This window comes from Pinus tabuliformis, chromosome 9, assembly GCF_031772625.1.
Source record: "Pinus tabuliformis cultivar Carrire ecotype Pingquan chromosome 9, CPIR1, whole genome shotgun sequence".
Lineage (NCBI taxonomy): Eukaryota > Viridiplantae > Streptophyta > Pinopsida > Pinales > Pinaceae > Pinus > Pinus tabuliformis.
In genome coordinates this window covers 1,576,874,990-1,576,893,959 of record NC_142307.1, presented here as the reverse complement: position 1 = coordinate 1,576,893,959, position 18,970 = coordinate 1,576,874,990, and the positions used below count along the sequence as shown (strand labels likewise).

General features: G+C 37.5%; 1 pseudogene across 1 annotated transcript in view; it reads right to left on the bottom strand.

The window, feature by feature from the left end:
• Positions 1-18,970, bottom strand: part of LOC149154710 (callose synthase 9-like) — a 241,198-nt pseudogene that overhangs the window by 58,321 nt on the left and 163,907 nt on the right. Inside the window, exons 36-39 of the transcript XR_016262850.1 lie at positions 9,814-9,933; positions 8,396-8,511; positions 8,183-8,266; positions 7,902-8,014 (exon numbers count right to left, since the gene is read on the bottom strand). The product of XR_016262850.1 is annotated as a callose synthase 9-like (transcript). The remainder of the gene's footprint in view (positions 1-7,901; positions 8,015-8,182; positions 8,267-8,395; positions 8,512-9,813; positions 9,934-18,970) is intronic.

The window sequence follows — 18,970 nt, the reverse complement described above, 5'->3', positions numbered from 1 at the left end:
ATCATTGTGTGAATGCTTGTTCACTAGAATTCATTGCCATAAAGGCCTCCCTATCAGCAATCATGGGGCAATCAAAGACATGGAGATCCCAGTTTGAGTCTAGGGCCTAGGCACAGTGAGTCAGATAAAGCTAAGGACGACATTTATGTTGATGCTGCAAAGCACATTCTGGCTCTGCATGACCAGGAGATGGAATCTAGTGCTACTCTCATCACATCGAGGACACAAGAATGAATTGGACATCCCCCTCTCTATTGTTCAAGCCCTGTTTGATTGCTTGGAAAGTCACATAAACCTTCCTCCACTGTGTAACGAACAAAGTTCATATACTCAAAGGAATGATCAGATACCAATGTAACAAACAAAGTTTGTATACTACAATAATCTTCAGAATACTTCGAAGATGAAGATATCCGTTGTAGGTCAAGTAATTGTATATTGAATATTACATAAAAGAAATTGATAAGATATTTAGTATTTACAATGAGGGTGAAGGCATGCTTATATACCTAGAAAGGTACTATTTGTATTATTTAATATATATATATATATTTTATTCATAACATTGTCTTCCTCTTCAAAAAGCTTTGTCCTCAAAGCTTACTAATGAAAGGGCTTGATCTTCTCGTCTCCGAACTTTCATCTTCGTAGATACAAGAAGATATGATCCTTTGAGTAGGGTTGTGGGGGAGCGGCTCCCCGCCCCCCCTCGAACCCGCTCTCAGAGCGAACTCCCTTCGGCAACAACCTTGAGAGCGAAATTTTTGCTCCCTAGCCTTTTTTACAATCTTTTTTTGCAAAAACATTCCTAATGCAATTTTTTTTCAAAGCAACAATAAATTTTGAGTGGGGCAACCTAATGATCAAGCCTATGGCCCTAGTATTGATATATGATTCATGGTAATGCTAAATTCTTAAACTAAAATTGACATTCTCCTTAATCTTCATTTTCATCCTTTTACTTAAATTTTTAACATTACCATGAAATGATTCGCGATGTTTGAGAGTGGTTCTGACTTCATTGGATTTCATATGGAAAAACTAGAATTTTAGATCTCATTCAAAATCCAGCAGACTTATCAATTTTTCTGGATTTCAAGATTAGGGGGATTGTAATGTTTCCATTGAATTTTGTCATGTATTTGGGTATGGAACTCGTGTTTAATCAAGAGCACCAATCCCTCTATGTACCTTGATGTTAGTGACATTGGTTGTCGAACTCCTCTATCGTGACCCTACTAAAAATGCACCCATCACTCAAACAAAATCTTGACTTGACATGCTATGTTTTTTCTATCTTATGTTAATGCTTAGAGGGTGATATTAATGACAAATATCCCTATACAGATCCAAAAATAATGACAAAGATACCTTTGGATATTAATGCTTAGAGGGTGATATTAATGACAAAGATCTTGATTTTCCAACAAGACTCAAAAATTAGACGTTTCTTGTGGCAGCAAGAGGCCCAAGCATTAGCAATAGATAATAGATTTACTTGTCTTTTCTAGTTTCTAGTAGTTTGTATAACTGTTGAGGCTTTCATATTTAAATATGATTTTTTTTTAAACAATATATGACCATTTAAGTTTGAAGTTTGAAGTTGGTAATTAAAATTCATTGGTAATGAATTATGAATATGATGCTTCGTGAAAGTTGAAATTTGTTTCATTTCATTTCATTTTATAACATTTCATTTCAAGTTAGAATTTTTATATAATTTTGGTGATCAATGATGATAAATGTTATGTATTGAATTTTGAAAGCTTGAAACTTAAGATCGATGAATCATGAGACTCGATATGTTCTATGTTACTAACCTCTGGACGTGGTTGATGAAGATTATAACTTCTAGATGATTGATGTTATATGGTTCAATCTAAGTTTTTATGCTTTTTATATCTAACTCATCATTCTACATGCTTTTGTTGACATATATTGTTAAGTTATGGTATGTTCTATGCTTATAACAGTTTACTTCTTTTTCTTATTATATTCCAGTGATTAGCAATCACATGTACATAAAGTAAAGTGCAGATAGAACATTAAACGATCGACAGAAAACAAGCCAAGACAAGAGACACAAGATGTGGCGGCTAGCCAGGGACAAACCCCACAATGTGTGGGGAAACCCTTTGATCAAATCTTCTTTTATCTTCAATAATTCAGCAGAGAGAAATAGTACAATAAATCTGATTCATATCAGCAGTAGCAAACCCTAGATCAGCAGCATCAGCATTAGTGGCTTCATTATCAAACTAGGGCAGACCATATCTCACAAACCGACTGTCGGATTGACTTCATTCCACCACCAAAAGTTTCGGCTTCCAGAGGAGGTTCAGATGAACCTACAGCGCAATTCAGATGAGGAGATCTTCTAGGCCACGCAAGTCAATCTTTACTTCTACAGTTGCAACTTCAGTTTCAACAGTTTCCGGCTTCAAACTAGGGCAGTCTATATCTTGCAAACCGTTCGTCGGATTGACTTCATTCCACCACCAAAAGTTGCGGCTTTCAAAAGAGGTTCAGATGAACCTACAGCGCAGTTCCAAAGAGGAGATCTTCTAGGCCACGCAAGTCAATCTTTACTTCTGCAGTTGCAGCTTCAGTTTCAGCAGTTTCCGGCTTCAAATGTGTGAGAGAGAGACCCATTTCAGCGCAGTAGAGAAGAGACTCATTTCTGCGCAGTAGAGAGAGAGAGAGATGTGATGAGATGAGTGAGTCCAAATGAGGAAAAGTCCTCTTATATTTATACACAACGTTGGTGGGTGAATAGATGCGATTGTTGGGCTTCTGAGCCTACATGAGTTTTAGGTCGGCTTGATAATAATTCCATAATCAAAATATATTCATATCTCCATGAATACTTATCGGAATCGGATGATCTTTATATCAATCCTACACCTCTCGACGAGAGGAATCTAATAAAAATATTATCAGCCATGAATAAGATGACCCACATGAAGTTTTGCCCTGGTTGCCAATTTTAACATATATGCATCAAAATATACAAAGAATGTATTGTTAAAAAAAATCGCTCCCGAACCGGAAGCTTCTGAAAATGTCACTCCCCGCTCCTGCTCCGAAGTAACCTTGCCTTTGAGTGATAAATAAAATCGTTGAACTGAGAAAGGAACTGAAAATCCTAAATCAATCTTCTGAGGAACTTTGTAATTACTTGATAGCTAAGATAAATTGTTATCATCAGACTAGATTGTGTTGAAATCATTATCCTTGGGAACATAAGTATGTTGTTTTTGTTTTGCGTCATACAGATATGCAGACTAATTGAGTTGTCTACTCTTGTGATTCGAATGTCAACAAGGAATTCTTTTGGTTTGACTTCATCTTATCAAGTGTGTGGAAAATTTTTTATTTACTTCAGGTACCGAGGTTGTTGAGTTGGTTACAGAATCTTCACTTGGAATTTCCATTGCCTGAACTGCAACATCTGAATATGTTTTTCCTTGAATTGGTTTGTCATTTTCTTGATTTATTGATTGGATCGATGATCGTATATTTTTCTTCAACTTGGACTGAAGACTTCGAAACTTCTTTCGTGATAAATTCTTCTAATTCATTGTTCAATGATTTCTAAGCATTTTTAAGTTTCTTAATTTGAATGAGTAGACTTTGATTATGATTCTTAAGACGTAAGAGTTCCTCATTTTATGAGTCATCTTTATTTTGGCATTCAAGCTTCTCATCTTTTAAACACTTGATTTGTTCTAATAATTTTTTATTAGGTTCTTTAATCGTAAATTTTCCTCTTCTTATTCTGATAGGCGCTTCTTGAGTTTTTTCTTGATGGCCTTAGCCTTCTTGATTTGTTCAAGTAGTTTCTCACTATGATCTCTGAGGGGCAAAATTTCCTTGTCTTTACTGGAGATGACTTCTTCAAGCTCTTTTTGCTTCTCTGATATTGTGTTTTGATTCTTTTGAGGTATCAATTTCGTAACATCTTTAAAGTCTTTTGATGAGGATATTATCGAATCTAACTTCATTGCCATGTCTCGAAATGTGATCATTTTTCCCTTACAAGAAAACATCAAAAAAATTCTCTATGTTTAACATGAATGCAACCAATTCTTTAAACCAAGGTTGACCAAGAATTATGTCAACCTCTTTGTCATACATTTTTACAACACAAAATAGAGATAAGTACTCATAATGATCTATTGTTATTTGTAAATCATTAATTTCATATTTGTTTCCAAAAATATTTGTTGTTTCGCCTACATTGGCATTTGAAATTAATAGTCGATTTGCCAGATTAATATTTATGTAATTTTTGTTGTTTCTTGTACTAATAGTGATATTAACATTTTTCTCTTGGATAATCCTTCTTAATGTACTCAACTCATGATGTGTGATTAAATACCCTTATAGGAAATCCTTCCTTCCTCGAACTTCATTCTATTCTCTTTAATGATTGACTCCATTTGGATTGACCTTAGGGTTTTATGGTAACCCTTTCTAATCTTTTTCCTTCAAAATATTAATATTTCGTCCTTAATAAGCCTTTCTTTCTGCAAGATAGTTTTATAAAACTTAACTTTTCTTCATATATAAAGATATACTTCCACCTTGTATTTTTCTGGCTTAAAAAAGATGTTTTCTTTGATTTATTTTAAGTCTTTAACTTCTTTTAACTCCTCTATAATAAAATCTATCCCTCTATATAAGCTTTTATTACTTTGACTTTGACTTTATGAATTTTTATTTTTATTTTTAATTTTAATTTTATGAAATGTTTGATACTATTTCATAAATTAAAAAACTTTAATATAACAATCTTAATATAACCTTTCTTAATGATATAACGTGACCGTACAATAGGCCACGATTGGACCATACGACTTTAGTAATTAATTCAGCGTGAGACCAAATGGGCACGGCTATACAGATTGGATCAAGAGGTGGTTATAGTAATCAGTGGTTCCTGGCTATTGGTGGTAGTAGTAAATTGTAATCAACAGTCCCTGGCTATGGTTGTTAGTAGGCGTTGCTATTGCTCCGGTATGGTTGTAGTTGATAGTGGTTATTCTTATTGCTCGTTGGTTGTTATTGGTCATTGTTGTTGTGGTGCATGGCAACCGAAGGCGGCTAAAGATGGCTATCAGTTGCATTGGTGGCTTGGGAAAGCTTCTTTTGGCAGGGACGGGGGCTCTAATGTCGATCGTTGACGATACAAGGGCATGGTCTATCAGCATTAAGGGAAGGCTACAGACGGCAGATCGATCGTCGATGACTTTGGTAGCGATGGGAGCTAGCAAGGTAGTTCGGGCCACAACTGTCAAGCGTCAGCAAACGGCTAGCACAAGTAAGTTTGTCTTTATTTTTTCTTTTTTATATATATTTTTTTCTATTTTCTAATTTTTTTTCTTTTTTATGATTTTTTTAACCTCTTTTGTTTCTATTTTTTTAATATATATATATTTTCCAAATTTTTCTTTTTTATAAATAGTTTTTTGAACTTTTTAAACTTTTTTTGTATTTTTTTAAATATTTTTTTTTCCATTTTTTTTAATTAATTCAAATGTCCAGAGGCCTAGCAATAAATGGAGAATCTGCCAAACTATATAGCAAAATGCTTCACTAGAGACAGAAACAACGTCGAGTCGTCGACGAAGATTTAATGGCCAATGGTTGGATCAGACTAGCTCTGTGCAGTAGTTGAGAGGTCAGAGAATCGGCAAGCTCTAATACAATAAAATAATACAAATAATGTAAACAATAATAATAATAAATAATGATTAATTAACTAGTAATTAGTTCATGAAGAGGTATGTCCCTAAGGACATGACCATTGGTGAAGAGGGACCTGCCTAGGTATATAAGTAGACCCTCATCCTCATTGTAAATATCTCATCAATTTCTTTTATATAATATTCAATATACAATTACTTATCCTATAATGGATGTCTTTGTCTTCAAAGTATTCTGAATATTATTGCAATATAAGAACTTTGTTCATTACATTAGTATTAGATCATTTCTCTGAGTATACGAACTTTGTTCGTTACATTGGTATCAAAGCATTCCTCTAAGTATACGAACTTTGTTCATTACACACTAGAAGCTCTCCCTGTTAAGCTTGGCCAATCAAGGGACAGTCACTTCTCAAGAGGAGGCTAACACCTCTGAAAATTCCTTAAACCTGGGAATTCCTACTGCAACACTGACGATATTTCTCCTACTTGTTAGATTTACATAAACAAGTTATTTGCAGTTTCCTACAGCAAATATCAAAATACATACACTGCAGCCTACACCAATTAAATTATATGTTGAAACAAGAATTTGAACAATAGAGAAAGATACACACAAGTGACACAGTGGTTTTTGGACAAACATCCCCAGAAAAACCCAAGGCGAGAAAACCGGTGCAACAGATCTGAGGGTTTTTATTACTATGCAGAAGTATTCTAAATACAACTCTAGATGCCCTCCCGAAAATCCAGTTACAGAGAAAATCACTTGGCAAGAAAGACCGGTGAGATTACCTCACTCAACACTGTTGATCCCGATTGATACGGCAACTGAACTACGAGCTCCCCGACGACTTCTGCTTTGCCCCTGTGTGGGCCCTGCATCAGCCTCTAAGTCATTGTGTCAGCCCAACTGAGAATTGATCTGCGTTCAAGAGCCTTTTCCAACCCTCCCGGCTCAAACATCAGCTCCTTCAGCAAATTTGGACTTTTGCGCTAGAAGCTGGAAGCTGCTCTGCATGAGCCCTTCCTAGCTCTGTGTCGGCTTCTCTGCCCTCTGCGCTGCCTCCTCTGTGTGTCTTTCTGCCTCTTTGCTAAGTATTCTTGGCTTCGGAGAAGATCCTCCAGCCAAAACTCTCTCTGCCCCTCTCTGCAACAGAGCACTCTCGAAATTCACCCGGCAGTTGCTCTGCTCAGAAAATCGAACTTCTGAACTCTCTCTGTGTTTTTCCAAGTGACCCTCAAGCTTCCTTAAATAATCTCCTCATTGACATTCAACGGCCCAGATTAAAAGCTAGTCAATGGCTAAGATCATTTTGGTTTGATCTTTGTCTTCTTCTAGAATTTACACCCACAGTTTATATTAATACCCTTTAATTATTTTATTTTCCTAAGTTTAGACTTAGGGTCCCTTTAAAAATAATTAATTATTTTAATACCGCTGTTTCTAGGTGGAATTTCCCAAAACACTTTCCGGGTTCTTTGGAATACATGTGCCCAAGCCTCCCTGCAAAATTTAAGAATTAAAGCAAATCCGATGCTACCAAAAATCAACACCACCACCATCCAAGAGGTCACAATAACCACATAATAAAGATTTCATTTTCAATTATTTATGCTATGTTTTTGAAATATTGCTATTAGGACAGTTTATTCAAATGTATACCTGCAACTTTTGGGGCTGGAAGACATCAATATTGTTGTGTTTTTAGGTTTTTGATGAGCAAATATCCTGCACTCTCCAACTATACTTCTATATGGATAAGGAATATATTGACACTCTCTGTGTAAGGCTGTGCCACCGTAGCCATGTTTATTCATCCATACGATGACCCATTATTGTTAAAAAAACACTGGAACAGTTTTCACGGAATATTTAGAATGTATATAACGTGGATCCCTTTGGATACACCAAAAAAAATGAAGCTTATCCATAACACTATGCATCAACTTAAGAGATGTAGTTGAAGAAAGCATGTATTGAATACCCATGCTTCACATATTTGTTCATAGGATATGCAAACTGCTTCTGTCTTTTAACTGTTGTTGATTGCACTGCTTTTCTTCTATGATTATTGATGAAATCTTCCTAAATTCAAAATGAATTCCACCTTGAAAAGGAAATTTGCAATTGCAGGTAAAGATTTGAAGACACAGGAAATGAGTTTCCTACTCAAAAATCAACAGTACCTGCATAAATATCTTCACTTATATTAATGACACGAGATGCCTTGCTTATGCCTCCTCGTGTGATATGAAAAATCCTATCAAAGACATCTGGATGTCCATAATGCATACGGACCCTGAAATAACACAAATTCACAGAAACCCAAAGCATAGAATTCCAGATCAGACTTAATTATTTCCTCGGAGCAACATCTTTGAACTGTCAACGAAAATATAAGCACTACTGGAATATGGCAAGAAAACACAAAAAAAAAAAAAAAAAACACATAAAAAAATTTACTTACTTGAGAGGATTTGCCAGGACACGTTGACCCAAAGTCACAAAACTTGTTTCCTGGTTAGACATGAACCAGGCTAAAGATGATACACTGCACATGTGTTTACCTAGTGTTAGACTGATCAGAAAATTTCAATTCCTTTGTTTTAAGCAAATAAAGAAAGCAAAAATATGTTATGAAGTAAATAATGAGATTAAAGATGCTAAAAATTAAACATACCTTCCAGTAAATACATGCTCACGAACACCAAGTATTGTTGGGGGGCGAAGCCCATGATCACCATGAAATTCTTCAAGAAGATTGCGCATTTTGAGAGCCTCCTCGAAATAGTTGTCCTGATATAAATATCATGACTTACGCAATAACTTAGTGTGAACAAAACCCATTAGAATAACTTTCCTCACACTTGCATGCATAAAACTGATACTTATTTCAGAAACAGAAGAAATGCTCAATTTGGATTAGGTCAATTCATAGTAAGAACAAACATAAAAAGCTGCAATCCTATGTTCTCCTAAGATGTTAACTATTGGTAATCAGGGAAAATTTTAGGGATCCATACTTATCTTAAAAGGTAGAAACCTTGGTGAATCTTACCAATTCTTAAAATGCCAACCATAAAATGTTCGGTGATTAGGGTAAAATACTTTTGAGCAGTAAAATTTGGAGGAATAACATGAAAATTGGCAAACGATTCTTTGGAAAATCATCCCATGGGTGAAATTTAGCCCCTAAATATTCCCTGGTGGTAAAGGGATAGTGGTTCAGAAATTGTTACCTGAAATGCATTTCAGCCAGACACTTTTCCACATAAAGCCAAGCTTAAGATGGGGATACTGAGTTTTGAATTTATAATAGTCTTTAGACAAAGAACCATACCAGCACAATATGATATGCACATTAACATGTGTGTCCATCATCAACAGTTTAATACAGGAACCAAGGAAGAGTCAAACAACAAATAAATGCATTCAAAGTCTCTCTTTCATTTCCACAATGATGACACTATAACCATTAACATAGCTGGTTTTTGAGATACCAATTCTATCTCTACTCGGCTTCTCACATCCTTTAGTTTAATATTTTTAGGACCGACTTGAGTCTCTGAATCAACTGTGACCCATCCCTGAGATGAAAATGTCCTATCCTTACATAATTATTTATCTACATTAGAAATAGATGAATGCCTTCCAAAACCTACATTTTATGATACCATTAATAAGGGGATCAGCATCTATGCACTTTTAGTCCAAAATACAGTTTGACTAGAACAATTTGATTCTATTGCAAAACCAAATTCGGTATCCTGACTTCCAGCTCTAGAAAAGCTCCAATTATGATCTCCCATCTTATCTAGTAAAAGCTCAGGACATGCTGCAAATAACGCATGGCCTTTTCTAATCTAAGCTCCTTCCCATATTATTCATCAAGCATGGAATCATTTCCTTTTGAAATATGAAGCAAAGTTATTCCATCTTTACACGTTGCATTTTGCATTGAAAAAATTGGAATGAGGAATCTATTCCATCCAACAAAGAAAGTCATCGTTCTGCCAAGCCTCTTTAATGGAACAGAAATTACACTAACACTCTACCTCAATGCCTTTGAGAAAGTATTAAGTACAAAAGTGTGCTTACTTGATTCATGTCAATTGTTTGAATAGCTTCTCCACGGGTGAAGATTATCGCGTGATTTTGATTTTCAGGCTTTCCTTCTCCAAGCTTTGGATCCCCCGGCAACTTGATTGAATAGATTTCCTGAATTAAAACATTGGAAAAGCAATAGAAAGAACATAAATACAAGCCACAACATATATGAGGCTACTAAATGAACTACCACTTTTCTTCCAGCAATTGTAATGTATTATTTTAACCATAACCACGGGCATTGTGAAATATAACACCTGTGACATACACGAGGACAACTCAAACTTGCATATTTTGTGATTCTGAAATGATCACCGTCATTAGGAAGTATGTGCATGAAAGAGCCTCGAGAAAATGTCACTTTAAGATGAGTCAATAATGACAACCGAAATTTGATATTATAGGTTAGACTACTTCTCTTAAAGGTGGTTATATGACAAGACACTCAAGCAAGTTATCAAGGGGCAAAACAATTAGAAGAGAAGAAGAAAGCCAAGGAGCATAGAGAAACAATTGTAAGCCAGCAGGCAATGAGAAACGATGGGGTGCAGAAACAAAAGATCGTAGAAGAACATGTCCAAGCATTAGAAGCTTTATTGGCAATTAAGCATGCCTATGCAACAGAGATCAAGGTAATAGTGAAGTCACTATTTCTTGCTCAGCAAGCCAGGAAAGAACCAACATCACCAAAAGGAGAGAATGCCATACTAACAGCTTCAATTCCAACCAGTGTAGATCTATCTTAACCATGAACCTATCAAGAGTTGAGAGATAAAATCTCTTGAGGTGCAAACCTTTCTTCAATTTTTGCAAATCTAAAAGAGGTTTTCACCTCAAGAGATTTGATCCCTCGCAACACTTGATAAATCTGGGGTTTAGATGGATCTACAAAAGGCATTTAAAGATACAAAATAAATTAATTTATTTCAATTTTTTTTATGAATTAACGACAACAAATAATCACGTTGCCTCAAATCCAAAAAGAATATGTTGATATATAAGAGATGTACAAGATGCCAAATGATATATCAAATATTAAATATCAATACTGAACCCTAATGATTGTTAGATTAAAGCTCAAAATTGAATACACAATTACATCAAATATACAACAAGCATATCTCATAATCATAAGCCATCTACAATGACTAATCTAGCAACTAGATATCAATTATATCTGCCCCTTTACTAACAAAGGTCATGGCTCATCCTCCAGTAGAAGAAGGTCTTGTGGCCACACATCAATGACAACTGGTAAGAGTCTCACTAACAGTAGATGGCGGTGCCAATGCCTTTCACATTAACCTCCTCACTCCTAAACTCTCCCTTCCCCTTGAATGGTTGCATGTGATCCTCCCTTACCCCCTACACTTGTTCCTCATGTAACCATTAAGGTGTCTCCTCCATAATAAGCCTCTTGGTCTCTCAATCTGCACCCTCCACTCACACATGGTGTCAATGTTATCATAGGAAATGGGTCCACATCAATGGGTCTCTAAATCTACTTTACCCACAACCAAAGATTTGAGTATTCGTAACCATATCATTAAGGCATTGATACTCTTAATCTATATGAGAATCATAATAAATCCAATGAGTTTTGACAGTCATTATAAATGTTACAAATCAATCCCCTACAAATATGTAAAGGAGAATAGAAATCAATCCTTGCTCCGCAAAAAAGAACTTTGATGGCTACGAAAACTATTGTTTGGCCCTTCTAAGATTGTTGGTAGATAGCGATAATCTTGTTTGTTCTTAATCACCAACTGTTGTGGAGAAAAACAACCTAAAAATCAAATTTCAGGCTTATAGAGGTGGTTTTTCATCAACATGGAATTTTTCCCATTATGGAAAAAAAAATTGAAAAATTCATGATTATTTCTTAACATACGATGTCTCAATTCTTCCAAAATACATGATTTTAATAATACAGCATTTCAGCTTAAAAATTGTGCAAATCACAATGTTTGTGACATTGTTTTATATACCTCAAGCTTCTTGCATCCTTACTATACACAACCCTTGACAAAATAATGAACCTAGATACAAAATTTTCTAAACAATTAAGTTCAAGTTTGGCGAAAAATAAATCAAACTTTCCACTAGCTGACCTACAAAGTCATCTACTTCTTGAGATCATCTTTTGTGATAGCTTCAACCTTCATTCAACTACGGTTATTGATTGATTATATTGTACCTTTATGAATGTCTTAAGAAACACTAGCATACACTTTTCTTATGATGAAAATGCCCACCTCCATCATACTTCAAATCCAAGGCAATAAACGCACAAACCCAAATCTATCATTCAAATGACTTTTCAAGATTTTGTTTAGCTTTAATAATTACACTTATACCAATCCCTATAATTATGAGCTCATCTCTATAAACAACAAGGACAAAATTATTTTTTTCTCTGAGAGGAGGGATTTTTTAGCATGGCATTCTGCACTAGGGTTTTGTTTGATGAATGGGTTTGTGAGGATCTAGCTAGTGTCGCTTGGGGCCTTGAGGATGTACAGAGTGGCAAGTACCCATCACTTTTCTTTAAAAGTTGGTATGGGAGCAGTGGGCTTCGATGTTATCGTTGTTTTGCTCATTGGTGGTGTGAGGAGTTTTCAGCAGTGGTTTTGTGGATGCCTTCTCAAAGTTTTGGCCTTTCTTTGGAGTTCTTAGTCAGAGACGTGGTGGTTTTTCATGTCTATGTGGGCGTACCCTTTATAGCACACTCCACTTTGTTGCCCTCTGTTGGCAGTGTGGAGGGGGATTGTCAGATCTAGTGTGGATGATATTTTGTTGGATCTACCGAAGAAGACCTCCTTTCTTTTGTGCTTTTTGTTTTGCTCGACCCCTTGCATGCTTTTGGGCCAACTTTTGTAGCTCTAGTCCCCTCTCCTTGGTTATTATGGTTTGCATGTTTAGATCCTTGAGTTTTCACCTTCCAATGTCCACAGATCGGAGTGGATCTTAGTGAAAAATCCCCTTTTTCCTCTCCATCAGGGCTAGTGGGAGGGCTAGAACACATGTATTCCAGAAAACCCAGAAATCATTTTGGGAAATTCCACATGGAGACAGTTTTATTAAAATAATCAATTATTTAATGGATGCCTAAGTCTAAACTTAGGAAATTAAAATAATTAAAGGGTATTAATTAAATTGGATGTGAAACTTCTAAAAGAAGACGAGGATAAACTCTGATCTAAGTCATTGATTAGAATCTAATCTGGGTCATTGATTGATCAACAAGAGGATTATAAGAAGGAATTTGATGGGTATTTGGAAAAGACACCAAGTAGATACTCAGTGGCCGAAGTAGATCGATTTTCTGACTGATTGAAGTTTGGCAAGAGGAAATTGAATCAAAGGGCGAGCTGCAGGTGAGAGGGAGAGGGTATCAACAAATAGTCGAGAGTGCAGGAAACAGCAGGAAGAGGCAGCGCAGAAGAGGGACATAGATCACCCACGCAGAGGTAGTGATGCAGGGACAACGCAGTCACTACGCAGAGGGTGACGCAGTGTGGCTAGCGTGAGGGCAGTAGGTCCTCTCAGGTGTAAAAAATTCACTGTGGAGTGGAGAAATTTGTTTGTAAAATTTCTCTTAGTGACTCTTCTTCTATTTTGCTATCCATAGATTGTACGTGAGATTTCGCTGAAGAATAATAAAAGAAACCCTCATCTGTTGCACCGGTTTTCCCACATTGGGGTTTTCCGGGGACAATTGTCCGAAAACAATTGTGTTAATGTGTTATTGTTGTGCTAGTATTTTCCTTACACTTATTTTCCGCAGTAATTAATTTGTGAAGACTACAGTGTATGTATTTCGATATTTGCCATAGACAACTACAAATAATTTGTTTCAATAAATTAACAAATAGAAGAAATATTATCAGTTGCTACAGTAGGATTTGGAATTTCCAGATTTTCACAGTTAGAAGATTCAGAATAGGTGGAGGGTTTCAAAAATTTTATGAAGTCTCTTAGTGGGAAGTTGTTCCATATTTGGGTTTCTAGATATGAATTTGTGGTGGATTAAAGCAAATTATAGAGAATCAGTTGGGATTTCCTATAGCCATGCAATGTCTTCTTGTTAGTTTTTGTAGCATCGAATGTGTTCTAGCCATGAAATTTGGTGGAGAGGCTAGAATACATGAGATATCCAAAACCCAGAAATTGTTTCTGCAAATTCCGCCTAGAAATGACTTACTTAAATTATTAACTAGTTTTTAAATATTTCCTAAGTCTAAACTTAGAGAATATTGTTAATTAATCAGTATTAATTAAGTCAAGGCAAGAATCATCTAGAAACTCACAGGGATCGATCTAGAGATGATCCTAGCCATCGATTATGTTTTAATCTTATCATTGGTGCTCCAGCAAAGGATTATAAGAGGAGCTCGATGTGGTGACGGAGAATATACTTGAGAGGTTTGATTTCTAAGAAGATCGATTTCCAGAGTAGCAGCAATCAGTTGCTAAAGAGAGAGCTAGAGATCGAAGCAGTGTGAGAGGGGCAGAGACAGTGAATCCAAAGGAAATATTTCCATATCTGGAGTGGCAACAGCAAGAGGGCTGAGTTATCCCAGAGAGGCAGCGCAAAGGCTCTACACGGTAGCTTCAACAAGCAAATTGATTTTCTAGTGAGAAAAATCATTCTCAGTTCCATAGGTCGGGCAGAGATTCCAGAAGGTTAGAGAGATGATTTCATCAGCAATTGGAGGCAAAACGACTTCATCAGTGGCAGTTTTGAGCCACACGTGTGGCAGACAGCGCAGAGGCAACGCAGGACAGGCTCACACTTGGGTTTGGAGGCCAAGTTTACTGAAGGCAAGACGTGCCAGAGTTTGCCTGTGGGAGAAGGGAAATTCCCTTCATTATTTTGCCCAGATTTTCTTGTTGTGGATTGCCTGTTTCAGGCATCCAGATTGTACTCAAATTTTTCACTACTGCATAATATTAAAACCCTCATCTGCTGCACCAGTTTTCCCAAGCTAGGTTTTTCCGAGGACATTTATCCAAAAATAATTGTGCTATTTTTATGTGTGCTAACATTTCTTCCAGCGTTTATTCTTACTCAATTTTATTTGTTGAGATTGCGGTGTGATTTATTGAATATTTGCCATAGCCAACAACAAATAAATTGTTAAATTAAATTAGCAATTAGGAAAATAATTTCCAGTTGCTGCAATAGGATTTCGTTTTAGGAATTCTCACATGGTATCAAAGCGCAGTTGATCAGCTGGAGAGCTCAGAGACGAAGAGAGAAGGAATTTCGCTGCTCATTGTATGCAGTAGGCCGAAATTCCCAAAGGTAGTGCAGTCACTACCAAGAGGCCGAATTACTTGTGGAGGTTCGATTTTTCTGAGTGGGGCAAAAAAATTCAATCTTTCCAGAACAAGAGATTCCAGAGGCAGAGGGAGTAGCTCAAGTTTTTTCGTTGAGCAGATCTCTAGCTAGACACAGAAGTTTTGCAGTGGTACGCTAGAGTAGAGCTAACATCAGGTGGAAGGAAGAAGAGCACACACTGGGGGGAAATTTTCCTTAGGGAACTTCTAGTCTCAAGAAGTTTGATTTTTCCTTGCAGATCAGCAGTCGTTGTGAGCAGATCTTCTCATTGCAAAAAGGAGTGCAAATAGCAGAGCAGCAGCTAAGCAGAAGGGAAGAGGAAGTTTTCAACAGTTCATTGAGATGGGCACTGTTGGGCTTCGTGATCAGGATAGGTTGGATGGAGCTTCCAACTACATCATCTGGAAGGCAAGGATGTCTTTTCTTCTAGATGAATATGGTCTGAAAGCCTATACTGAAGCAGTGGTAGCAGTGCCCTAGGATGCAGATCAGCAGAAAGAGTACAAGAAGGAGATGGCACGGGCAAAACGGTTGATCCTCGATGGAGTCCGGAATCATGTCGTTTCACATGTAGCTAGCAAAGATACTGCCACGCAGATGTGGGATGCTCTCACCACGTTGTATCAAGGTACTTCTGAGCAACAAAAGATGTACCTCAAGAAGAAGTTGAGGCTCATTCAGATGCAGAAGGGGGAAGGCATAAATGCCTTCCTCACCAGGTTTGAAGAGGTTTGGGACCAGTTTTCAGCAGTTGGAGCAGCGCCTCAACCCACATAGCTAGTGCGATTGGCACTCATCAGTGTCTAAAAGGAGTGGCAATTATTCTCCCAAAGTATCTTGGACAAATATACCTTGCCAAGGTGGGACAAGATGTGGGCCCATTTGCAGCAAGAGGAGTTGAGACGAGCTCTATTGAAGAGCTCCATCAGTGGTAGCAGCAGCGAATCGAAGCAGGTGAAGGAGGAGGAGAATGCAACCCTCGCATCTAAGGGTCCCAATCAGGGACAAGGGAAGCAGAGGAAGAAGAAGAAGAAATTGTCAAAGGTCAAGTGCTTCAGATGTGGTGAGCTTGGTCACTACAGTACCTAGTGTCCTCTCAAGAAGAAGGACAAGCAAGAGAAGCAGGACCAATAGGCAGCTTCAGCAGAGATCAATAGGCTTTCCTCCAAACTGGAGGAAGACTTCCCCATGTTTGTTGATATACCTTCAAGAGTGAGGTGCGGTGACTAGGTGTTGTAGCCCCAGCGCTACGATTGGAAAGGGTCCTCGAGGAATCCACCTCATGGATCAATACCTTGCTATAGGGGCCCACAGTATTCAGTAGCAGGATGGATCAGCGACAATAGATGCAATCAGATACCAGAGTGACAATTGCAGACTAGTAGCAGTCAGATGTTGGGGAGCATAGTGCAGAGTTGGCAGCAGTGCAATTGGCACAATCCAAAGTCAGCAGCAGCGCAGACTCTTCCGTGACAGTGAAAATACCAGCAGCAGTCAGAGACTTGGGTCACAGATGCATTATACTGATCACAGTTGATTCATTATTTTGAATGCTTTTTAGTTGCAATAGAAACAAATGAGAGGGAGTTGCAGTGTTGCTAGTAGTTTAGCAAGGTCAGCAGCAGCATAGATGCAGCATATATCAGAGTTGCGCAGTGCTTGGTTGGCAATATGGCCACACATCAGCAGCGTGACAGAGATGATGCAGACACAGGGTGTTGCTATAGGGTGTGCAGTAGCACTAGAACACATTCCTCGCTAGGAGGGAGTGTTAGTTTTTGTAGCATCGGATGTGTTCTAGCTACAAAATTTGGTGGTGAGGTTAGAACACATGAGATCTCCAAAACCCAAAAATCATTTTTGGAAATTTCGCCTGAAAATGACTTAATTAGATTATTAACCAGTTTTTAAATATTTCCTAATTCTAAACTTAGGGAATATGGGTAATTAATCAATGTTAACTAAGTCAAGGTGAGAATCATCTAGAAACTCACGTGGATCGATCTAGAGATGATCCTAACCATCAATTACATTTTAATATTGTCGTTGGTGCTCCAACAAAGGATTATAAGAAGAGGTCGATGTGGTGATGGAGAATATACTTGAGAGGTTCAATTTCTGAGCAGATCGATTTCCAGAGTAGCCGCAGTCAATTGCCGTAGAGAGAGCTAGAGATCAAAGTAGTGTGAGGGGCAGAGACTGTGAGTTTGGAGGAAAGATTTCCAGACCTAAAGAGGCAGCAGCAAGAGAGCCGAGTTATCCCAAAGAGGCAGCGCAGAGGATTTGTGCAGTAGCTTTAGCAGGCAGATCAATTTGCTAGTAAGAAAAATCATTCTCAGTTCCAGAGGCTAGGGAGAGGTTCCAAAAGGCCAAAGAGACGATTTCCTCAGCAGAGAGAGGCAGAACGACTTCATCAGTGGCAATTTCGAGCCACACATGTGGCAGACAGTGCAAAGGCAGCACAGGAGAGGCTCACGTTGGGGTTTGGAGGCCGAGTTTACTAAAGGCAAGTCGTGCCAGAGTTTGCCTATGGGAGAAGGGAAATTCCCTTCAGTATTTTGCCCAGATTTTCTTGCTATGGATTGTTAGTTTCAGGCATCCAGATTGTACTCAGATTTTTCACTGCTGCATAATATTAAAACCCTCATCTGCTACACCGGTTTTCCCAAGTTGGGTTTTTCGGGAACATTTGTCCAAAAATAACTGTGTTATTTTTATGTGTGTGCTAGCATTTCTTCCTGCATTTATTCTTCCGCAATTTTATTCCTGTAGATTGCAGTGTGGTTTATTTAGTATTTGTAAATTGTTAAATTAAATTAACAATTAGGAGAATAATTTCCAATTGCTGCAATAGGATTCTGTTTTAGGAATTCTCACACTTCTTTGCAACGAGAAGCAGTTACATGATTTGTCTTAGTTGCAGGACTATGGCATCTGAAGAAACTCCACCATTGTCTTGCTTTTGACACTTTGTGGGGGTGCTTCAGGATCCAAGAACCCAAAAAGTTTAGTATCTTACTAGGAAGCGACGCGAGGTAAGGGGCCGACAACGATAGACCAACCACTAATACAATACAAGACCATATATTGTCGAACAATTGTAACAAATGCTTGCTTTTGAGGTAAACTTAAAAGAGGTAAATCACTTTCTTTTTTGTTCTTCGATCCTGGGTTGTAATCTGTAGATTTAATGGGTTTTAGCCTAGATCTAAAGCTTTGTATCAATGGGTATTCTCGACATGGACCAAAAATTGTAATATATACTTGTGTTCAAAGGGTTTCTTCATTGTTTAGTTTGATACCCAAGAAGATTGAGAGAAAGTATTAAAAGAAGGGCCTTGGTTCTGGGTAAGAGCAGGACTCTTCATCACCCCTTGGTTCCCAGAATTTGATTCTTCAACAATGGTGGTATCAAAGATTGGCAGTATGGGTGAGGCTACCAAACCTTCCTCTTCCCTTCTGGCATCACACAATACTAAAGGATATTGGGAATTCTTTGGCGTCATTTCAAAAAAAGGACGTTAAAATAATGGAAAAAGCATTATTCACATTTGCTCGAATCTGTGTAGAAATAGATCTAAGCAAAGGTCTACTCGCCCGTATTTTATCAAAACATAAATCTATTCAATGGGTCCAAACTTTGGACTATGAAAATACAACATTAAAATGCCGCACATATTACCAAACAAGACATTTGCAGGATACATGCCCACATGCAATAAAAACCCCAAAAAAAAGGGGCAAGCTCGTAAAACAAAAGGCTAGCAGCCTTTTGATCCCTTTTTTTCCAGAGGATGAAGA